At 43.5% G+C, this 22,004-nt stretch overlaps 1 long non-coding RNA gene across 1 annotated transcript in view; it reads left to right on the top strand.

The window, feature by feature from the left end:
- LOC119458346 (uncharacterized) overlaps positions 1 to 22,004 on the top strand; it is a 71,403-nt gene that overhangs the window by 24,505 nt on the left and 24,894 nt on the right. The window contains exon 4 of the long non-coding RNA XR_007467986.1: positions 20,586 to 20,611. This is a non-coding gene — a long non-coding RNA (uncharacterized LOC119458346). The remainder of the gene's footprint in view (positions 1 to 20,585; positions 20,612 to 22,004) is intronic.

The following is a 22,004-nucleotide window of genomic DNA, read 5'->3' as shown; positions in this document are numbered from 1 at the left end:
TTACATTAATAGTGAAGTCCTCCGATTTTAAGCAAGAGCACGTCACACATCTCGCAAGTGTTGTTTATTGGACCTTGTAATGGTACTTCAATACACCCAGTCTGTTGACAGAAGACCACTGGAATGTGTTGCTTGAGTGAGAGCTTGCCGCGCACCTGAAAAAGTAAACAAAAGACAGCAGTTTTTTTTCACACATGCAATAAGATAACACATAGGCAAAAGCAGTTTAGCTGACATTCACACACGTAAGAATGCTTTAGCATTCAGAACATGCGATACTGAACAAAATTTATTAAAAATAAGTGGTTTCCTGCAATGCTTATGACTCCTAAGGAAACGTGCATTATAGTGTCGTAGAATAACCTGTTACTTTAGCAGATCACCGAAACAAGTGTTATTACAGTAAAAAAGGCATTATTTGAGTAATAATAATTACTAGTACTGAAGCAACATAAGTAACATGCATAAAATCTACTTTTAGAGAGCAGCATTAACAGGTCGAGCTAATTAAATTACTTGGAAACTGCTATTCTGCCAGCAAAACTAAAAATCGTGGTGGCGTAGTGGCTTTGGCATTGCACTGCTAAGCCGAATGGCGCAGGATAAAATCCCATGCACAACGGCCACATTTTGATGGCAGCAAAGCGCAACAACACCCCCATAAGGTGCATTGGGCACATACCCCCGGTGTTCAAAGTTAATCCAGAGTTCCCCACTACAGCGTCCCCTATAATCATATTGTGCAGAAGGACTTGGTGTTAGGCAAGTTGCTGTTTGCTGAACGACATAGCGCAAAGGCACAAATACACAGAAGATACACAGACATACGTCACAGGCGCTACTAACAACTTTATTTGAAGCACAGCGAGATACAGTATATGTACTCCTCACAATGCGCAGGCGCACCAGCCACTTCGGGCAGAGCACAGAGGGCGATTATCAGGGCTAACACGATCATTTTGAAGATCTAAAGAAAGCAAGTTCCACATCATGAAAACAATATAGGTCAACTTTCACAAGCACTACTTTTTTTTTCTTTTATGTAAAATGCTTCCATCAGCTCACGTGCTGTTTTATCTTTAGTTCTGCCCAGGATCTTCCCATCATGAAATCTCGCACGACAAGGACAGGCTTTACAGTGTGCTGAAAGATGCGCATTCAAGTCATTCGTCGTGTTGTTAGCATGCTCCATGATTCGATCATTCATGCAGCGGCCAGTTTGTCCTACATAGGACTTTCCACAAGACAGTGGGATTTCATAAACCCCTCTGGTAGCACATCGCCAGTAATGTGTGACGTGTTGTACTTGGCAGCCTACCTTAGATCTGCCCATTATGCGGGGACAAAGTTGGGCCAGCATATTGGGAAAAGATAACACTACAAAAGCGGGCACACTGGTGAATGAGGCCAGAGCTGGTGAGTAGAGTGGCCCAAGACCGCAAGTTGTAGCGCATGTGCATAAGTTGAGCCACAATTTAAAGAAAGTGGCGAACAGGCATGGAGTGCCTCTATTCTTCTCTGTTCCCAATAGGCTGGCCCGAACGTGTCCCCGCATAATGGGCAGATCTAAGGTAAGCTGCCAAGTACAACATGTAACACCTTACGGGCAATGTGGTCCTGGTGTGGTTTATGAAGTCCCACTGCCTTGTGGAAAGTCCTATGTAGGACAAACTGGCTGCTGCATCAATGATTGAATGAGGGAGCATGCTAAAAACATGACGACAGATTTGAATGCGCATCTATCAGCAAAAAAAGCCTGCCCTTGTCGTGCGAGATTTTATGATGTGAAGATCCCAGGTAGAAGTAAAGATAAAATTGCATGTAAGCTACTCAAAGCGTTTTACATAAACAAGTAGTGCTTGTGTAAGTCAGACCTCTGTTGTTTTGTACGACGCGGAACTTGCTTTCTTTAGATCTTCAAAATGATTGTGTTAGCACGGACAATCGCCCTCTGTTGTCTTTCCGAAGTGGCTAGTGCGCCTGTGCATTCGGAAGAGTATATATACAGTATCCTGTTGTGTTTCGAATTAAGTTATTAGCAGCACCTGTGACATGTTTTCGTATATCATCTGTGTATTTGTGCCTTTGCCCTACAATATGTCGTTCAGCAATCATATTGAGGTTTTGACAAATAAAACCCAAAAATTTTATTTAAAGCAAATAGTATTGCATAAGGCCAAATGCTTATATAGAATCATCTGACAGCAGCTACGTTTAACAAAATTTAATACTTTCTAAAACAAGAAACTTTCAGATGGTTTGAGCAAAAATCTACTTATGCCAAAATTATTGTCATTAATTTTATATGGCCCATTCGGCCTTACTTTCTTTTTAACCAAAATTATATATGCAGTGCAGGTGCTCCCCACACCTAAAGAAATTGTCACCGTTCCTTAAAGTGCATGGTTTTGTTTCAAATGACAGCACAAGTATGCTTTGCGATTGTTAGCCAATGAAATGATTGTCAAACTTCTTGAAATCACGGACTCCTGGACAGGATAACTAGTCATATTGGGCACCCTTTCATCAGTTTTTGTCCACAAACTCAAGCAAGTAAAGACATTACCCTGAGTCTGCAACTGTTAATGCGTTCTGTTTGGTAATGATAATTTTATGGTCATTGACCCAAGCCAAGCCAAAAAAGCTCCCTTTCTGGAGCCGAGACAGGTTCCTGAATTACACCATGGAAGGTAAGCTCGTGGGCCCTTCTCCTGCTTCAGAAAGAGCTTACTGCTGGCACGTTACACGATGCAGCTTACTTTCGTCAGTGTTGGGTAAAGTGCCAGTGTTGAAGTTGTCTTTTGCGCAGAATGGCAGTTTCAGGTTTAGTGGGCTTGTAGGAAGACAAGCTCAAGATAACTTCCCGGTTTGAACAGGCTGTTTTGGTTATAATACATCAAGCTTTCTTGTGACTGCCCGCACAGGTGGTCCGTTAGTCTCGCTGTGAAGTTGACATTCAGCTGTATGTCCCAGAAGACCCAAATAATGGTCTGCTCTAGTTCACACGCTCTTGATTTTCTATCAGCACTCTTGAACTCTTGCTGTCAGTAATTTCTTCCCAGCTGGCCGAATTATCTCGAGGCCCCACGCTGACACTACCGATGCTTTCAAGTGTAGACTTTTCAGGATAAGGACTTTTTTTTTTCAGGACTTTTTGCTGAAAGAGTGCTAGTTTAAGGCATAAACCAGCTCCATGGCAGTTTGCAATTAAGGAATGTAAACATTTGCTGAAAATAGGTCCACAAAGAATATTTCAAAAAGAGCACTTTAAAAAAACACACACGTGAATCTATCACCAAGGCCAACCCTTGTGTCTTCTATCTCAACATATTTCTCAAAACTCAAGCTCAAAACTGATATCCAGGTGCAAGCTCTCCATATCATATTGCCTTGTCAATGATGAAGCAAAGCATGCTGGTGCCTGGATGTTATGGGACCAACTCAGGCGTGGAGATCAGCACTGATCAGCAACACAGCACAGTCTGCTTACACTTTCTCTGCAGGCCCAGCCATACCTGCATTAATACAAGTGGGCTTAGTGTCACGTGAGTATAATATAAAAATGACACCGTGAACAAATCAATCCTTGTTCGGTATACATATGAAAAAATGTAGATATTCTCCATATAGCAAGCTTCACTTTGGGTAACAAATCCTGCACTATAAGAAAAATATGATGCATGAGTCATCTATGCAAGAAAATTAATTGAAGATCCCTTTTTTTGCCTCCCTCCTCCTCCTTGTGTATAGGTGGCAGTCAGGTTAAGTAAAGTAAGCCAAACAGCCACATAGTGTAAGCAAAGGTGGTCACTTGGTGGGCCAATTAAGATACCATAGCACGACATGCATTCTGCAGGCACTGCAATGTTAAAGCACCCATAAGCCTAGCAGCATTACCCAATAGGACTAACCAATAAGTGTCCCCAGCAGCATAACTCAACATGTCTACCAGGAGGCTTTCGTTACACTTTGACAACTATCCTCCTACGGCTTGAGCCCAATTTTTGTCAACAGAAGACAAGCTTTAAGCATCTGCACAAGGGCACTTTAAACAGTACCACAATACCTTCCTACCTAATCCTACCTTTAAAATGACATTGGTAAGTTCAGTACCATGTGTAGAACCAATCAAATTGTTCTGCAATCAAGTAAGCATCCCCTTTTCATACACGCAAATATCAGCAACACTACTACTGCCATATGGGAATTTTGTAGACAAAAACACCAAGCGCAAGAGCTGAAGCTTGGGCAAGCTGGTAACAGTTAATTTTGATGGTGTTCATGGTACACACATGCCAAAAGAATAAGCGACAGGCAGACAGTGAAAAATAACTGTCCTCTTTCACACTCTGTGTGTGACTTAGTGCCTTGGAATGTGTGAGCTGTGAATGCCATCATCTGCCTGTCCCTTATCTCCTTAGAAAGTGTGCACTGTGAATAGCATGGAAAGGAACATAAGAGACCAGACAATGCTACAATCGATAAAAGAAAACATGCTCTCTGATGCAACACGTCTTTAAGCAACTTAATTTTCAACCAACATCCTAAGCCTGCCGCGCTTAAAAAACTCACTGAAGTTGCTGTGTAAGACAACAGCTTGCTTTTACAAAAAATAGAGTTAAACTTATTCTATTATTTTTGCAAACTGGTGCTTCAGTACTGTGAAAAGGTGGTATTATTGAAAACCAGTTTAATTTTTGTGTAATAAAAAAGCCTAGTCAGCTACAGAGATCAGGCTAGATATAAATCTGCCAGTGAACACGGTAAATCACCATTTCCATGACTGTTGAGGTAAAAAGAATCGTTGACAAATTCCCAACATACTATGCATGTTTTGGAGAAGACAGTGCTTTTCTACTGCAAGCATTTAACAGAGCCCCAGTGAATGCAGTATGATATAACTTATTGCAGGACATTTCAAACAGATCCTCTTTATGGCTTCTTAGGGACTTGGGTAATGAAGAGTAAGTGCAGTGACATCTCTGAGCACCTCAAAGACAATACTGGTGATTACATGGCAACACAACTGCTGACATGCAAGATAACTTTCGGGCAGTGTTGTCTCATGCCACATCAATCAGACAAAACTTTAAAGGGACACTTAAGGGAAAAATAATTATTTGAGATGCATTATTGAATTACTCTTCCGCAAACCCAGAAAGACTGCAGTTATCCAAAAGTAGAGGCTTGATAAGCTAGAAAATACACATGAACGATATACAGGTGGTGAAACCACAATAAAGTTCCCACACCTGCTGGCTGTCTGCTAAGGCCTAGTTAATTTGTTTTTGGCAGAAATTGACTATATTGCATTCTAAAAGAGGCAAGAACTGAACTTTGCAATTTTGGAGCAAGTGTACTGAACCGCAACAGCCAAAATATACGAAAATACTCTGGAATGCATGATGTCCTCCAACGTACGATGTTTCGCCACAAAATTTGGCAGGAAATGCCACTTTAACCTTCATTTTCTTTTTGCAATAAATAACATCTCATCACAAAACTAACACAAAAAGAAAGAATACATGATGCGTCTAAACTGTCTCCAAACAAAAAAATGTGTCCGGAGTCATTTTGTACACATCAAACCACTTATTTTGGGCCTTGCTTAAAGTGCCTTTGTATGTCATGCAACATGAAACTGAAAAACAGCATTCACTGTAAAGGGAGAAATGAATGGGGCTCGCCTAGCGTGACGTTTCTGCACAGGCTTAAAAGAAGTGACTCCAAGGTCTAAATGAAAAAATAAAAATAAAATCACACTTTGGGCGGGTCTCAGGTTATAGTACTACTCAAAATCTTGACAAGTGCTTATTCAGTCTGTACTTATCCCAAAAGCTTGGTAATGACATACGCCCCTTTTGCACTAATGGTGTCTGCGCCAAGGGGCTAAGGCTAAATGTTAGGTAGCGACACACATTTTAACAGTGAAATTCAAGTGCATTATAACTTTTGTCTGCCACTTTTAATAACATGTAACGGTCGATACAGCACATTATGATCTAATTATTGTAGGTCAGCATGGCCTGAGCACGGCGTGCCTAAACACTTTTGTTAGGTGAGAAAGTATTGTTTCTGGTACTCTTTCGGGAAGCAGCCTATGCCTTATTTAGAACAAAAACCTTGTTTCCCTGAGAACGTCAGACAATCGCATATTTCAAATTGACCATTTGAAATGCACACAAAGTACAGCATGGTTTTGAGGGTCCCACTAACTATTTAAACGCACATCATCCAAGTTCAGCAGTCAACATCATAACTAAGCTTGTAGAAGTGCATATTAGCAAGTTGACAGAATAATAAGGAGAAGGTGACAGAGATGGTCCCAACTATAAGAGAAGCAATAGCAGAGTTCAAGCTCCATCCCATGTCAAATGCGGAAGGGCAAAGCATACCCAGCTTTCGGTTACACTCTCACCTGCGACCACTGCACCAGGCTGACTGACATGCGTAACCAGCAGTTTGTGATACCACATTATCAAACCTGCAATTTATGGGACATCAGAGATCAGCTTCAAGCTTGATGCTATGCTGCTCTAGGGATGTATTATGAACTGACTACATTTAAATGTTATGCTTCATGGTCTGTTGCAAGCTTCAAGAATTTACTTATTCATTTATAAACATACCTCATAGGCTCCAGCTGGAGTACTGCATAAGGTGGTAGGTAGAACATTGTGAGCCAAATAAAGAACATACAATAAAACAAGTAAAAAAAGGAAATAAATACTCTTTCACACTGTGGTTTCTTATCTGGCAGCTAGCTTATAAAAGTGAACAGAAATGTGTTCATGCTGGTAGTGCTTTAGAAGAATGAATAATAATAGGTTAAACAGAAAATTCAAACACTTTCAAGCCACCTTTCGTGGTTTTTTCTTTCAACGTCCCTTTAGGAATGGGAATCAATGAACAGCCCCCCCCCCCAAAAAAAAGAGAAAAAAAGTGTAATACATGATTTTTGACTACTTAGAGAAATAAATCAAGGAACACAGAATCTGTGCAGGCATGTATGTAAGGAATTAAGTGCAGCAATATATGCAATAACTTGCAATGCCCTTCTGCTTTCGTCGGGCAACTCATAACAAGACATAAAAGGATGTGTGTGCCTCAAAACACAGTTCCTAAAAAAATACGTCACTATACACTCAGTAAAGTAGCATATCATGCATATCTACTCAAGCCCCCAATTATACTTGACTCAGAGGAGGCTACTTAGGTATATTGATTAAACTGAAGGTAGGCGATATTTTAAAATATACAGTTCAAGTAGTACTCGAATATTATGTCGAAACTGGAAGTTATGAATTGGCATCTAAAGCAAAAGTGTTGTACGTTATGCCAAACCTGCCAGCCTGTGAACTTTATGTTTTGTAAAAATCCTAGACACAATGCTGTGTTGGAAAGTCAGCATTTATTTTCTTAAAGTTTTATCTCAGCGCCTACTTTGTTCAATAGAGACACATTATTAACCATTAACTTGGAACAGCAGAAACTGACAACGTTGTTTTTAGGACCAGTGTGCTTTTTTCAGTGCTTTTGCTGTTGCCGATTTAGCCGGCTTTATGAACTTATCTCAATAAGCTCGTGTAATACAGGTGTCATTTTTCATTGCGACCAAGCCCAATGCGGATCGAATATCTCACTTGTGATTGGCTCTTTTGTGCAAGCTGCGCGAGGAAGCCAATTGCAGTAGCTAATTTTGATCTGAATCGGGCTTGGTAGGAAGTGCCCCTCTGGTATACTCGTTAGGGATTTTGCATTGCTAATAAAGCAGCACAAGTGCCATCACAATTTATTGTTTTAGATGCAATTTTGCAATCTCATACCACCCCATTTTTCAAGATTCTTACAACATATTCCCAATAGAATTTCATTCTCATAACTCAATGCAACAATAGTAAAATTGCAGAACGAGTTCAAATTCGTAAATCTCACCAAAAGATTCAGGACCGATGGCACGTACGAATTATACCAACGGAACCTAGAACTCATAAGTGGCAGTGACTGTTTTGTACACACCTTGTCAAAGCAAGCAGATCAGATTCCTTGTCGGGCTGCTCAGACTGCATTTTGCCACAGGCTCCCATGTGGCGCAGAGATTGCATCCGTCTCACGAAATCGTGACATCCCTAAACAATAAGAAATGTTCAGTTTATTGCAATCACTGCTGAAACTGCAAACTTGTGATTTAACAACACCGCGTTAAATTGTGAAAAGACCTCAGCCAGCTACATGGTTGTGCAAATATCTCATTCTGACATCACGGGCAGTTATTTAACCTGTCAAATGAACGAAGACATACAGAACACTCAAAACAAGATACACAGGTTGTCTTGACAATATATAAGCAGAAAAATTTGCATACAAGCTAAAATGTGCTCATGAGTCAGACAGAGCAATCCGGCGCCGTCTCGCGCAGATGTTAGCTGTGAAGACAACACGTCAACGTACTTCACCACATATACCATTTCTTGCTGAGAAATTAAGTACTGAAGCAGTGACATTCGCGGCATCAATTTTTGTGCCCGTTCAGACTAAACGATACTCGGCGCTAGTGTATTTCATAACAGAAAGCAAAGAAATAATATATGAAGCTCTTGGCAACATCCTATACTAGTTTGAGGGTAATTTTCATAAAACGTTTCGCTAAATGTGTACTACGACATTAATAACAAACATTAGGAAATCACTTTATAATTTTTGTCGCTGTACTAATCATGTTGTGCTCCGCCTAACAAGGCACACTACACGAACTATAAAAATGTGCCAAGCGCCGGACTTACCTTTCGAGACATACTCGGCAAACGCTCCTTCGTGTCAGGTCCGGCGGCATCGACTGCACGAACTGTCCTTCCGGCATAAACACTGTTAAATTGCGGATGAACGTAATAGTACAATTTCCAACACATTCTTCCGTGCACTGTGAACCGCTGCGAGATCGGCGAGAGTACCAGAGGCTGCTAATGAGCCGGGAACAAAGAGCACGAATGGACCGAACTACGATGACCAACAACGCCGCACCGCACGAAAGATACAGCTAGCTAGCAGCGTTGCACAGGCCCAGGGGCTTAGCGATCGCTGATGCGCACAAAAAAGAGCACATTTTCTCTCGGCAAAGCGTAAATATGATTAAACTACCACATCGACCGTCCGCAAAGAAAATATTCATGCTGCGCACACATACCGACAGCCCAACGTTTCTAGACTGGTAACATTTTGACAGCCGAACACGGGAAAATGATGTCATTTCGTCAAGATAGAGGCACCGGAAGCTTTGCAAGAGCCGGATAAACGTCATGGCGGCCATATTGTTTACATCGTCGTCTACCGTTTTGTCGTCTCAGGCAACGTTGGTCTCTGGCTCCTCGGCACCACTGTATCGGCACGGTGCTCCATGGTAATCGTGATCGCATGGATGGTGGCGGCTGGTATTCACATGTAATGCGAGTGATGCGGCGTGTTTCAACAACGTTTCTTTCAACATCGAGGACAGCAACCTGCCGAGCAGCCGTATCAACCGGTCAGGGCCGTTAAATCGCAGCATATCGTGGTTTGGTTTGTGAATGTTTGTGAATTCAACAAGGTGTCCGTGTTTTAATGCGGCGTTATCGACGACGCATTTGGTGTCGACTGGCGTCGTCGACGAACTTTGTTCTGGCTTGTGTGCCGTTTTGCGGATGTGTATAGTTCATGAAGAGCGCCGTCTGTGCATCGGACGCTGCTGCCACGCCGGCTCGATTTGCCAACGCGCGAGAACGTCCGCACTGTCTGTCGCGAGCGCTTTCGGACACTGCTTGCGTTCTGTGTGTGTGTGTGTGTGTGTGTGTGCGCGTGCGTGCGCGCGTCTGATATGCGTCGTTATTGTGTCAGCGATTTGCAAAAGTGTTTTTATTGCGATAGCAATTATATGGACACTCAAAAGCAGATTTCTGCCGTCGGCGTCGCCGTCGCCGTCGGCGTCGCCGTCGCCGTCGCCGTCGCCGTGAGGTTCCGTATGACGTCAATGGAGATGAAATCGTCGCCACGCGCCGCCGAACGCTGTATGTGCGAGTGAAAGAGCGCGAGGGACGCGCGCTTTCACGGGGAGTGAACGCACGGCGGAGAACAAACGCGCGTTCTGCGCTGTGCTCCCTTAAGGGCTGCAGAAGTAGGCGTCTCTTTCCTCCTCTACAATCACCATATATGTAGAGTAAACGTACCCTCTTCCGACGCGCGAAAGGCCGGGGGGGGGGGGGCGTCGTTTAGCTGCGGCACCAAGTGCCTATTTATATCAGAGGCTCCGGCAACAGTCACCAACGCCGCACGCATTTTGTGCGACCGCGGGCAAAACGCCGACGGCGTCGACAACAGTTCTGCGTGTTGCAGATGCTGCTGCATGTCCACGTTTATACAGCTGATTAAGCTACTATCATTACTCCGTATAGCTCTCTACAAATTTGCTATCGCAATTGATGCTTCGCCTTTAAGGTGAAACTGCGACAACTTTTTTTGTTTGTTTCCGGCGTGCGCGAATGTCAGGATATGCTGCATGTTCGTCATTTAACGACCCTGCTTGAATGTAGGGACATTGACATTTTGGTCGTTTCGAGGTCAGCTTTTAACGAATCGCAAAGCGTTGCCTTGCTCTGAACCATCACTGCACGAACTACTTAGTTATTTCTCCGTTAATTTGAAATTCAGTTTTGTGTAGTATATACACAGATAATGCTTCGTTGCCACGCTAAACTCGTACTTGCCGCTGTTGAGCGGCAAATACGAGTTTTTTTTACTACGTCAAGCTCTCTCAGCATACAGTGCACAAGTTGTGAAAGACTTAGTGCAAATAATTTTTGAAGCAGCAATTGGGCAAAATGTGCTGATCGTATGATAGCATTAGTGATTGATGGTTATGTAATTTCGTTATTTTTTTCTGTCAAAGTGCGATAGATTTTGGCTGCTATTTTGGCTATTTATTCACCAATTTATTTACACTGAGTTTGTGGTTCCTTTTATTTTTTACATGTGGGCACGCATGGCCAGTTTATGCCTGCCTGCTACAGTTTGGCATAAACAGGCACTAACAAACTCTTAAAATATGGGCAATAAAAAGTGACTAGCAGATTTGATAGTCTTGTGGGGGCTGTGACATAATTACCAACGCGAACAAGACTAATGGAAAAAAAGGTGGGATACGAGAGAGAGCTCTGTCCTGTCCCACCTTTTTTTCCGTTGCTCGCACTAGTCACAGCAACTGCATCAACACCAACTAACCCAACATTCTTCGTGAATTACTCGTCTTGTGGGGGGGGGGGGGGGGGCACACTTAGCTGTTTGGGAAATGTGCAGCTTGAAATTTCTGCATTGCTACCTCTGACTGACAGCTCTGACGCAAGCAATATGATTAGGCTGTGACAAAGCGCGTGCATCTTCTGTTACTGATCAAACTGCATGCAATAAAATCATTTGCCAACTCGTCCGTGTTGGATGTGTTTTCAGTGAGCTATAATCGCATTGCCAGCTTCTTTTATTCTGCATAAAAACAAACCTATAGCATTCTTTTCCGAAACTGTGAAGGTACTCAACCCTATATTGCATTAAAAGCTTCGGGTGATCCACTCTGAACAAGGGACGTACTCTCAGACAACAGCTTTTGGCTATATCACTGTCAGTGCGCGCTCATTGGCTGGTTGAGCAATGCGTCACACGAAGGCAATAGTATTGCGATAAGTGATTATCCGAGAATATGTCCCCAAGTGAAAATCATTGCATCATTAGGACTGACATGAGCTTTGATGGAGATGTGTGTGTCCATTATATGAAATTGCAGAAATTCAACACTGGCGCTCTTATTCATTCTGCAGTTTATGCTGCTATATGTGGCACAATGGTTCGACGTCGTCATACAGCACATTGATTATGTCCTTGCATGTGCTACAAACGATTCATCATAAAGTCTTGCTGTCATTCACGAGCTTTTGTATACACTACGACTTAGGTGCATGCACTTTGTATGCAATTCGTAGTCATCGGCCAAGATCTCGTTGCTCATATGACTACAGTGCGTACACATCACACGCTATCTCGCACACCTCGTACAGAATCTCGTTAGGTTGGCGCAGCACATCGCACACATCTCGCACATGCGTACATCTCGCACATGCATTCGCGTAGCACCTCGCATAGATCTCGCACACTTCGTGAAGTCTACGCAGCTCATGCGTACAGATCTCGCACATTTTCTACGATATCTCGTTGAATGTGCGTAGCACATCGCACACTTCTCGTCAAATCTGTGCGATATGCATACATCTCGCACATTTCTCGCGCAATTCGCGTACAAATTTTTCAATAGGGAAGTGTTTCCTTAAATGTATTTCTCTGCGTTTGTTAAATACCTTGTTAAGATGAGGTATTATAGAAATCGACGACAGTTTTAGGTGGGCTTGTGGTCTCCCTTTTTGTAGCTACATTACGCCGGCTTTTCCCCTCTTCGCTGTCGCCGCACTTTGAGCCGTGGCCGCACTTTGACGTCACACCACGGCCTTCGATTCTCCAGCAACTAGGCTCGTCGCAGTCGCCACGCGGCCACCACTCCTGCCGTTGGGCACTTGCCGCACCTTCTGTGTGACGTCACACCACGGGCCTCGATTCTCCGGTGAAGGCTGTTTCACATGGTGCGATTTTGCACTGCGATTTTGACAGCTGCAATTTTCGCAGATGCGAAATTCGCAACGGCCGTTTCACATGGTGCGATGTCAACAATGCGATTATGCGACGCCCAGGGTTGCTTGCTGCCAAATTTTGTCGCACTCGCCGCATAAATTCGTTTAATGTAATGAAAAAGACGTGCGCGTTATAATCTAATTGACCTCTCTTTATTAGGACCAAATAATACGTGCGTTTTTTAATTTAAAAACGCTTCAAAGTTTAATTTGTTTTGGAGTGCGCAACAGCAGTTTGTGAAGTTCAATACGAGGAGAAATGGCGGACGTAAACAGCTGTTCGCCGGCGGTCGTTCAGCGTTGTGTGCTGTCTCGTGTGTGTTTTATACCTGTGTCGTTCTTCCTGCGGTTAAACAAATTACAAGCGGACCTATCAACAAGCCCCTATAGCTGTTGTCATCGCATATGCAGTATTCGGAATTCGGCTGCAGCGAAGTCGTCATGTCAACGCAGAGACCCTCGCGCTACCCGTGATTAACGTCAGCTTCTGAAAAACTTATGTGTGTGTATTGCACGTGATTGCGCATTAGCGGTTCCTGCTCCTAGCAATATTCTTGCACCAAACTTAGCAGCAAGCACCAACCCAAAAGCTCACGTCTGCCCCTGAACAAAGCCGCAAATGATCTGTGTGTAATTACTGAACGTGCAATGCAATTTGTGTTGTGAACGTTTAACTCAGCGCCAGCCTGGCTCGTCCGTCTCGGCGCCTGTGCTGTAATTATTCATACAAGTGCTCTCTGAATATTTCGAAAGGCGTAAAAGCCGGCACCACATTTTTTTAGGAGCTGCAGTCACTTGTGTACGTAGAATCGTATCATTCTGGCAGACATGAGCGTCGTCTATTTTCTCGTCCTGTTTCTTGCGCTGTTAGTGTGCTGTGAATCTGTATCAAGAAGCTTAAGTTAATATGCTGCAGTACGTAGCGTAGCCACACGGCTAACATTAAAATACCTTGTTAGGAGTACGTTTCTTTGTTTAATAACAAAATCGAACGCTAAAATTTTGTATTCGTGGTGGCAAGTGTAAGGTAAGAAGCTATCGAAACTATCCTCTAATGGCATGCGTGTGCTTCTACCTGCTTCAGCACGTTATCCTTAAAGTGAGGCTGAATACCCCTGATAACCAAAAAAATCACAGCATATCCACGGGGTGAATGATGATGAGTGGGCGAAGCTCCGGAGGGAATCATCGGATCTCCCGCTTAAGGGGACGCTAGCACAAACGCGTTAGAAACGTGCAGTACTCTCTAGTAAGGGGAAGCGGCCACAGCGTCTTACGCAGCCATTTACACATGCCGGAACGTGCACCGCGTTTGCCGACGCCATCACATGACTGCTGAGAGAGTATACCCCCCGTATTCATAAACGCTCCTCGACTTGAACTTGACTTGCCACCGCTTTGGGCAGCGCGTTCGAAACGCGTTGAAGGTAAGGCGGAGAGGCCACAGCGTCTTACACCAGCTTCTTACACGGGCCGTAACGCGCTAGCACAAACGCGTTAGAAACGCGCTAGAAACGCGGCCTTTCGTTAATGTTGGGTATTTATTGCCATCGTGGTGCGTGTGTCCATGTCCGTTTCGTGGCGTAGTGGGCTAACGCCGCGCGCTCGGAAGCGAGGGGTCCCTGGTTCGATTCCGCGCTACGGACACAACTTCGGAATTTTTTTTCTCATTTTTCTCAGACTGGTTACACACTACTGGTTACACACTACTACTACGACGACGGGGACGGAACGGTTGCCGCTATAAGGAGCTTCGCCCCTAAAACACATGCAACTGGAGCCGGTGCTATGATTCCTTTCCTGGAAATGAAAGCCAGCATCCCAGTCTGTTAAGCTAGTCATGTACTTAACCTATATTAGACCAATGTTAGAGCATGCTACATGGAGCCATTTGAAACTAGGTTATTTGACCAAAATAAGAAAGTGCAAGGAAAGTGCCAAGGTACAGTCTAATCTGGTATTCCCGAACCGATTGTATTAGCAAAAGTTTATGCCTCCCTGGATTGCCTGAATTACCCCAATGTTGAACACAGGGAAGCAGATTCCCTTTCATACTGTTGAAAAGCTGCTAGAATCTCAATACCAGACTACTTATGTTCTGAGAGAAAGTGAGGGGCACTGACAATATCTCTAATCTTTTGTATGAGCCTTCACCTTGTACGAAAATGGAATAAAAATATTTACCTTTGCAAGCCTCAGAATGCAAACATTCTCAAAATTTTGAGCAGCCACATTAAATTTTTGAGATATAAACAATAAAAAGTGTGCCTAAGTACAAGTGCACACTGAACACACTTGAGTGGTTGAGTGGCCAGCTGCGAATGCAAAAGCGTCCATAGCTTCTACCTCGAGGTAACTGCTAGGTTGCACGTGTGTTTCTCCTATAGCCCATGTACCTGGCAAGGGGAATGGTTATACGTAGTCCTGTGCTTCTTCTTTTTTTTCAATAGGTGGTGGCTAGCTGATTCCATCTGTTTATGTATTTATCACTTGTGTGCATCTTATGTGCTTGTGTTTGTGTCATGTTCTGATTGTTATACGTGTAGTGATGCAAGCATCTTTTTTTAATATATTGCACTACAGTCATTTATTCAACTTTGTGTTGAAATGTACAAAATGTGGCCACCCAGTAATGGCTAGGACAGCCAGCAGGATTGGCAAAAAATATGATGCAGATCCAATGCACTTGCTTGAATCGACATGAGGCGAAGCTTTCACGCAACGGCCAGTTAAACTCTAGAAAACTAATTGCAGTGTTAACAGTTGTCCTTATTTCACCCGATGCAACACGCACTCATAGACAATGTTTGCTTATTCATCGCACAGGTCACATAATGTAATGTATGCGTAGCACGGTGAACTCACTGAAACGTTGGCTCACTAAGACTTCGAACTAACCGTGAGTCTGAGTTCGTTTGAGCCTGACTGAGTAGAATTTTGGTGAATACGAGTAAGAGCAAGCTCAGTTGAGCAAACTTTTAGTGAATATTGTCATGTGGTAGTCAGGGAAAGCTGATCCAAGTATAATTTTAGTGAATATGAGTCAAAGCAAGCTCGGCAAGTAGATTTTTGGTGAATATGACTCAGTGCAAGCTCACCTGAGTAGAATTTTGATGAATATAAGTCAGAGCAAGCTTGGCTAAGTAGATATTTGGTGAATATGACTCGGTGCAAGCTTGCCTGAGTAGAATCTTTGTGAATATTAGTCAGATCAAGCTCGGCCGAGTATAATTTAGTGAATATGAGTCAGAGCAAGCTCGGATAAGTAGAATTTTGATGAATATGACTGAGCAAGCTCGATTGAGTAATGATGGGATATGGTTATACGAGTTTATGCAGTAATACATGCGAGTGCAGACTCATTAGCAACATTTCCTCCATCTTGATGGGCAATACCTACGCCTCGTGATGAGTCTGCACACTTTATGAGCTGTGGACATGCAAGACCCACCCACACTTGAAAAGATACTATCATTCACATGAAGGAATGCAACCGGCTGACTTCACTGCACAATTTTGATCTGCTTTTGTTTAATGTGTTATCTACTACTTATAAAAACCAGATGTCTGCCTGCTTTTCGCATTATTGCATGTGTTTTACAGGAAGTAGAGACAGAGAAGCAAGAAAAGGCAAGGATGTTTATGGCTAAGTAGTTTCTTAGAGTACTGCGATATGTTACAACCAGCATAAACAAAAGTAATTCGATGCACTGAAGTAAGCGAAATCTGCAATTACCTTTCAATGTGAGGGTTAATACAGATGCAGTAAGGATACAAAGCCTGCAACACACTGAAGGTTTATTGGCTTTTTTATTCAGGAGAAAAATGATGCATCAGAAAAATGAGAAAAAAACAGTTTAAATATTGCTTCGAAAACAAATTGACAGTGCTGCTTATTCCCAGTCAAAGTGTGAAATATGCTATTCTAGAACATTCACTACGATATCCAGTTTGCACGTTCGCTTTGCGTCTCGCAGCGGAAGTAACAGAACCTTGAAATGAGATAATTCATTGGGGAAAATGCGCATGAAAGCCCTAACCAACCGACTGCAACTATATGGTCGCGCGTATAGCATGACCTATTGACCACAGCATGTGTCCGTAGTTGCATATTCTTTAAATTGTTCCGTCCGTAAAAGCATACCGCGATAAAAGTGTGGTGTTTTCGTATATCGCGAGTTGTCTCCAGAACCAGAAAATTGGGTTGACATCCGAAGGCCATGCCTTCCCGTGAGGGACACCTCGTAGTATTTACCAACTCGCAGCGCGTGTGAATAACGGAAAATCACGCAAAAGTACGTACTATCAGCACCAGAAGCCAACCTAAAAAACAGCGTCGCCAGATTAGCAACGTAGCGTGTCAACAAACTGATAGAAATCACAGAACCGAATCTGACCTACGAGTTTTTATCTGCACTGTTCGCGTGTCGGTGCTGATGTTACGTACCGATTGCGCAATCCAAGGCTCCACTAAATTAATTGCACTGTTCGAGGCTTGTTGATCCAATATTTATAGACAAAAAAGTATCCATAAACGTTGCGTTAGCGACCGCCGCCATTTTCCAAATCAGACCGCGAAATACCTCTCGGCGCAATTTCGACGGAAAAATTTCAGCGATTGCTGCGACGCTGCGACCAACCGCTTGGTCGCAGCCGAAAATTGCAGAATCGGCCCTGCGACTCCGATTTTCGTCGCATGCGACGGAAATCGCACTTCCGGTGCGATAATCGCAGTGCAAAATCGCACCATGTGAAACGGCCTTGACTCGGCTCGTCGCGGTCGCCGCGCGGCCACCGCTCCTACAGGCGCATGTCTGCTGTTGCCTAGCAACCGCCATAGCTGGCGCGCTGGCTGAGCCTTCTGTGTGACGTCACAACACGGGCCTTGATTCTCCGGCAACTCGCCTCGTCGCGGTCGCCACGCGGCCACGGCTCCTGCCGTTTGGCGCTCGCTGCATGCAGCCGGGGATCTGCAGCTATCGCTACTCGACTAGGTTTCATCATCATCATCATCATCATCAGCAGCAGCAGCAGCATATATTTATGTCCACTGCAGGACGAAGGCCTCTCCGTGCGATCTCCAATTACCCCGGTCTTGCGCTAGCGTAATCTAACTTGCGCCTCCTCATGACTCGACTAGGTTTAACCAGAGCTAAACCACAGCCAATTTGTTTTTCAAAATTTTTCCATTTTTCTTTCTTCTGAAAATACGCTTGTCTTGAAGAATGTTTGTGAAAAAAAAAAAGGGTAAGCGAGGATATGTGTGACTGCTTTTATGTGTGCTGGGTGAATAACATTAAAGCCAGCACTAGCCGCAAATACGAACTTATGAAAGTATCTTGAGGCCTGTTTCTATCAGAAAGTGTAAGTTTACTTTCGATGAGCGCTACGCACAGGCAGGCCAAGTACCTGTCCTAAGTCAAGGCACGAAAGTCTTTCGGGTATACTGAGAGCGAATGTTAAGGATTTTCTTTGTAATTGCAATACCTGCACGAACCCATTTTGACAGCTGCGTCTTCCCAAAAGTTGCACATAATTTGTTGGAGAAATCATGCACGTTTCATTTTAAACGTGGAATAAATTTTAATAGCGACATTTGAACAGAATAATTTGCCGACACGCTTAATCATGCCTGGCCAGACCTCACGGCAGGCTAAATTCGCACATTATTTCTTACAGGGTCCCTGAAACACTTCGTGAATATAGTAGTAAGAAAGCGTTGCCGCTCGGTCGTGGAGGCTATTGTGAATATGTGAGCCAAACATTACAACACTTCACTGCATGCAGCAGGTAATATATACAACCTAGTTTCGAACAGAGCGATAAAGACTTGCTCTCGCTTGCACGGTGGCGTGAGGCAGCGTCATCGCAAGCGGATGGACCCACCAACGCGACTGGCTGATTTTGTAATCGTGAGAGCATCCTCAGTAATACGAAACTGCTAATTTTCAGTTAAATAAATCATAGATAAGATACATCTGTGATCTGAAAGAAAAGGCAGAAAACATAATTTCACCTTTGATCTGCCGCTCTAGAGACAACCATTCGGGAGAGTGTACCGCGGCAGCCACGGGGTGCCGTGACAAACCATTTAGCCGCTGAATCATTCAACCTTTGAACGGTGCTTTGCCCTCTTGGCTTCTACCCTGTTAACGCCGGTCTAAAGAGGACACGGTAAGAGCGAGCGCATCTCCTCTGTAGTCCGGCCATGACCTTGTGTAGCTTCCAGTGCGCTAGCGGAGACGAAAAGCAAGCGGAAGCCGCTTATTGATGTAATAACTCCTCCAATATTTAAAGTATTTGAAACATTATACGTCATCGGATTGTGAGATAACGTGCTTTAATAGTGAGGCTATTCTATGATTAGTTATAAAAGTGTTGCAGGGCACCTTAAACTGCTGCCCTGATTCAGTCCGGACATACTGCTTTAAGCGCCACGCTAAACAAGACAAGACCTTCTAGCTATAGTGCCGCATAGGTCGCCTAATATATTCCTTTTATAGCAAATAGCCTATTTTGGCTCTGTAAACTGGTTTCTTGCCTAGCGGCTGGAATCATTGCGCTGATAAAATAGGAAGCTGGTAAAGTCGTTATCACAGTCCTAGCCGACTCCATAACACAAATGACGAAGGAAGGCAGCCATCCTTTCAGATCAGGCAACTAAGTTTATGAAACCTGCGGTAAGCTAGAAATTAATTTGACGTGCGCGCGCGCGCATGCGTGTGTGTGTGTGTGCACGAGAGAGAGGGAGAGAGAGAGAGAGCATTATCGTGCCGGTTTATAACGAATACGTGTTTGACCACTATGTAATGTGAATGTTACGGGCGACATCTCTTCAGTTGTGGCCTGGCGTTGCCAGACTGAGTACGTAAAAGCGAAGCAGCCTAGTGGTACCACCATCAGAATCGTCGCTATTCGCTGAAACAAGGCCCAACATACAAAACACGGCTTCCAAAGTTGAGGTTACGTTCCGAATAAATTTTGGACCTTTAGAATGTAGGTAAATACTATTGCTAAATTTGTTTGGTACTTTTGATTCTAGTTGCTTACCATTCTCATTTATAATTAGACATCAGAAGAAACAGGAACCCACGTACGGTCCCACGAAACACCTAGTGAAATTTATTCCTTCTCTGAGCAGACGAAAAACCCGGCGGTGCACTAGGTGCACCTGCTGGCACGAGCAGTGCACAGCTCCGTCAACTCCATGCACTTACATACCGCGTGGATAGGACATACATGATTTTGTAGGGCCGTACAGATGCCGTCATTGACCCTCAAACGAAATACTATACGCAGGCGAAAATCCTATGTGCGAATGCATAATATACCAGCCCCGTGTGCGTAGAAGGTGTGCAAGTACATCACTTGATTGGTATCACGAAGCTCGTAGCAGCCTTCACATATCAATAAAGCTTTATAAAACGTATTCAAATATAATATACCGACGTAAGGCATTCTGCTGACCTGATTCTTTCCAATAAAGTCGACAAAGTTTTCTAGCGATATCACAGTGAACAATAGAGAGGTGCTTCAGATTTCACTTACAAGAACTGACAGCCTTCTAAAGCTTATGTAGGTAACTTCTGATGGTCGATCAGGGTAACAGACGGACAGCTGGAAGTTGCCTACATGCACAACGGCGGCAAAATGAAAGCAGGTTATCGAAGCCACTCATCAGCTCCATCTCTTTGTACCATATACTTGAAGGACAGAAAAAAAAGTTGCATAAATGATCATACGCCATTTTCTACAACAGCTTTTATCCAGAGCCTCCGTATGTAGTTACTTTGTTGTTCAGCTTGTGTGTTTATCTTTGTATTAACTTTGTCTTGTTTTCTATCCTATGATGATACTAATACACGGAACGGAATAACACCAAAGAACACAGGATCATGGAACCAATGCTCGTAAGTGATGGATCACGTGTACTTTTATGGAAATTGTTCTCCCTGCTGACTAACATTTGCATCGTGTTTTTTAACGCCATAACCGGAAGCATATTATGGTGTTCTACCACGGCGCAGAAACTATTAAACACGTCCAGTATTTTTCGTACAGATTACTAGTTGGTGTCTGTAGCAAAATTCTTCCAAAACCGAGAAGATATTTACAATATTTGGGATGTCAAAGCGTTTTCTTTGTTTGAGAGCTAACTGGTATTTTTAGTTTCTAACCGTTTTCGTGAGCAGATCCAGAAGAGAGTGCAACCTAACAGAGCGGTAAAGATCACACGGATGTAGGGTACCACCATGTCGTTGCACCGGTGTTGCCCTTGCTCCCATGTGGTACCGCACGGTGGTAAGGGAAGACATGGAGGTCAGGAGAGAGCAGGGCAATTCAAAGTGTAAATAGACAACCAGGAGTCATAAAAAGAAGAGAAACAGAGGCGATAAATTGCATGCAAAGGATGGAAACAAACGAACATGGAGCTTTGCAAAAGCAGCGATACAGAAATCAGTAGGGAAAATTTCTATGATCACTCAAAGAGCAGTGCCCTGCTTTCTGAGGTCCAAGCCGGCTGGCTCAGAACAAAAACATACCGAAGAAAATACGCGCCACACGATGAGGCATGTGTGTGATCAGTGCTTCAAGTCAGTCAATAATTAAGAAGGGGCTCGGCCCCTCTCGTTAGGTCCACTGTAGCAGTGCGGCAGCCATTCGACAGGCGCTGGAGGTGATTTTGTTACCGGTAGTGCCTTGTGCGGAGCAATTCTAACTCTCCAATCTTCCGATTAATAGTTTAATCATGATTATTCGCGTAATGTGGCAGGAGCCGGAACAGGAAAGCAGCTATTGTCGCACTGCTGCTTACATTTCACTGACGCACTGCACATGACGGTCACCACCCTTGCTCGACTTAGAGTCTTGGATCATCATACGGTTACATAAACCACCTGAAGGTAAAGCTACCTGCTCATGAATTAGTGAAGGTTAACCCTAGTTTGTTTAGGCTAGCAGTTAATTTTCATTCGTTAAGTTGTGCATAATGAGTGCTGTGTTTTAAAAGAAATACGCATGCATTTTGCACATGAAACCATGAAATGTATTCTTGTAGTGCCTGAGGTTGTCAATGACGCAAGGAAACTAAGGTTCTATTTTGCAGCTAGACTTACATTTTTTGCTTCGCGTTCAAATACGTCTAACTCTTTCCTTGCGTGTTATTTTTGAAAAGAACGTTTTCAAAATGCAGATTTTTCACATGTGCTTTATTGAATCGGCGCAATAAATAAATGCTCGAAATCTACACACAATAACACATTTACTTGCTGAACACCCATAAAAATTTGTTTAATTCTTAGA

This window comes from Dermacentor silvarum, chromosome 7 (assembly GCF_013339745.2).
Source record: "Dermacentor silvarum isolate Dsil-2018 chromosome 7, BIME_Dsil_1.4, whole genome shotgun sequence".
Classification (NCBI taxonomy): Eukaryota; Metazoa; Arthropoda; class Arachnida; order Ixodida; family Ixodidae; genus Dermacentor; species Dermacentor silvarum.
The sequence above is the reverse complement of the archived record's forward strand: the minus strand, read 5'-3'. Positions and strand labels throughout refer to the sequence as shown.